This window comes from Puma concolor, chromosome B4, assembly GCF_028749965.1.
Source record: "Puma concolor isolate L17-30 chromosome B4, mPumCon1.1.hap2, whole genome shotgun sequence".
In the NCBI taxonomy this organism is placed as follows: Eukaryota; Metazoa; Chordata; class Mammalia; order Carnivora; family Felidae; genus Puma; species Puma concolor.
In genome coordinates, this window is record NC_141673.1 from 117,140,876 (window position 1) to 117,143,486 (window position 2,611).

The following is a 2,611-nucleotide window of genomic DNA, read 5'->3' on the forward strand; positions in this document are numbered from 1 at the left end:
CCACGGACCAAATCCAGTTTGTTTTCTGGTTTTGTAAATAAAGTGTTATTGGAAAATGCCATGCAATTAATTTATGTTCTGTCTATGGCTGTTTTGTGCGACAATGGCAGAATTAACAGAGTATTTTTACAGAGACTGTCTGGCCTACAAAACCTAGAATATTTACCATGTGGTGCCCATCATAAAAGGTATGTGCCTGTTGTTCTAATTGGCCAGGATGTCACTGGCCCAGCTGCAGCTACTGGACTGACAGGGTTTATATGCTGTGTATTTCAGTTGATCTATTGCTGTGGATAAAACTACCACAAAACATGGTGGCTTAACGTGATGATTTGTTATTTCTCGTAATTTGTGGATTGGCTTCTTTCAGTTTTAGTTTTTATGTGTATCTTCTCTCTTGCTTTTGACTAGGCTTTCAAAAGCTTTGCTAGTTTTTGGCCTTTTTGTAGGAGCAGTTTTGGGTTTTATTATTCAAAAGTACTTTTAAAAACTCGTACGCCAGATAAAGGCTGAAATTAATATGAGTTTTCGTAATTACTTGAGTTGAATGCTTAGTTAATACATTTCCTCACATTCTGGGTTTTCTAATAATAAATTAAGGCTATATATTTTCCTCTGAGTATTAATTTGACTACATCCCTAGATTATTGTATCTAGGAGTCTCATTTTTATTTATCTCTAAATATTCTCTAGTTTCATTTGCTTTCTATCATTCAAAAACTCTCTATTTGTATAGATAATCTTCTGATGGCTAAAATTTCCCTTTTACTTTGCTGTTTGGGATTTATCTTTCTGTCATAGCCAGCCCCCAAGATAGTCCCCAGTGACCTCCTCATCCTGATATTCCCATCCTTATGTATGTAGTCCTCTTCCAACTGTATCAGAGTTAATCTGTGTGGCTAACAGAAGACGACAGAAATGATAGCATGTGACTTCTAAGTCTCGGTCATAAAAGACATGGTGATTTCCATCTTGCGCTTTATGGCTCGGGTCACGCTCACTGAGGGAAGCCAGGTGCCATGTCAGGAGGACCGCCCTGTAGAGAAGCCCATGTGGTGAGGAACCGAGGCCTCCTGCCCAGAGCCTTGAGGGAGCTTGACAGTGGACCCTCTAAGTCATCCAGTTTGCAGAAGACTTCAGCCTCCACTCATCTGTGACATCTTTTTTTTTTAAATTTTTTTTTAATGTTTAGTTTTGAGAGAGAGAAACAGAGTGTGAGTGGGGGAGGGTTGGAGGGAGAGAGAGACACAGGATCCGAAGCAGGCTCCAGGCTCCGAGCTGTCAGCACAGAGCCCCACGTGGGGCTCGAACTCACGGATCGCGAGATCGTGACCTGAGCTGAAGTCGGACACTCAACGGACTGAGCCACCCAGGCGCCCCCATGACATCTTGATGACAGCCTCGTGAGAGACCCTAAGCTGGAAGCTCCCAGCTGACCTGCTCCTAAACTCCCACACAAACTGTGAGGTTCCAAAACTACTTGTTGTTAAAAGCCTCCAAGTTTGGGGATAAGTTGCTATACAACAATGGGTAACAAATAGAATTGAAACATGTTTTATTCCATTTCAATACTATTTTGGAAAAGGGAGAAAGACAATGCATGTATTCAGTCTGTCTTCTTGAACATAATCTCACTTTCTCTTTAACTTAAAATAATTCCTTTGGCCAGGGATCTAGCTATTTGGACAAAACGTTTATAGTCATAAAGAGAGGAAGGTGGGGAAAAATCGATGTTCATGAAGGGAAAACATTTAATATTAGAACTTCACAAAATATTTAACTCCCGTACGTTTGTATTTCTACTAAGGTACAGAATTGTATGTCTAAGAACAAACACCCAGCACATAGACCTGAATATAAACCCTGAGGGTGATGGAAAAGAACATTGAGGAGAAGGTGTTACTTGGCAACTAAAGAAAAAGAAACAAAACATCAGCTTCAATCAGATCCCACCACCATCGTGTCATCCTGGATTCAGCCGTTGGGCTGAACAGCTGGTTGAGTGTTTAGGGGAGAAAAAAACTCCACCTACGTTTGTTTTCTTCTGTTTTCTTTCCATCAAGTTTTTCTTACATTTAGTGCTTTGAACTGGAGCTTTTACTCAGTCTCTTCTTCGGTTGTTCTGAAACTTGGTTTTGGAAGTTCTTCTTTCTCCACTTTGTTTCTTCTGTCCTCCCTTATCACCCCCTCCCACCAGCCATGCTCATAACCCAGTCCCCCCCTCCCCCCCCACAGGTCTCTCTCAGCCCCACTTGTATTCGTATAGCTGAGTTCAGATGTTTGAGAAGAGCCCTCTGCTTTTCCTTTGCTCCTAGATAGACTTTAAATTAAATTCCAGTTACTTTACAGGTATTTCTTTTAAAAAATGTGTCCACGTGGGTCTCTTTTCAAATGGAAACTATTTCTTTGAAAGTGCTTGAAAAACTGATGTTCTAAGAAAGGAGATTAAAATTGTTTTTGTGGCCAAATTTTTAGCAGACTTTAGCTACATTATTTCCTGTGTGATTTTAGTTTCACAAATGTATGATGTTACATAATGGAACATCTCCAGCATGTAACCTTTTCCTGTTATTTCTGAGTGGCAGATTTACTCCAGCTGAAGATTTATAAT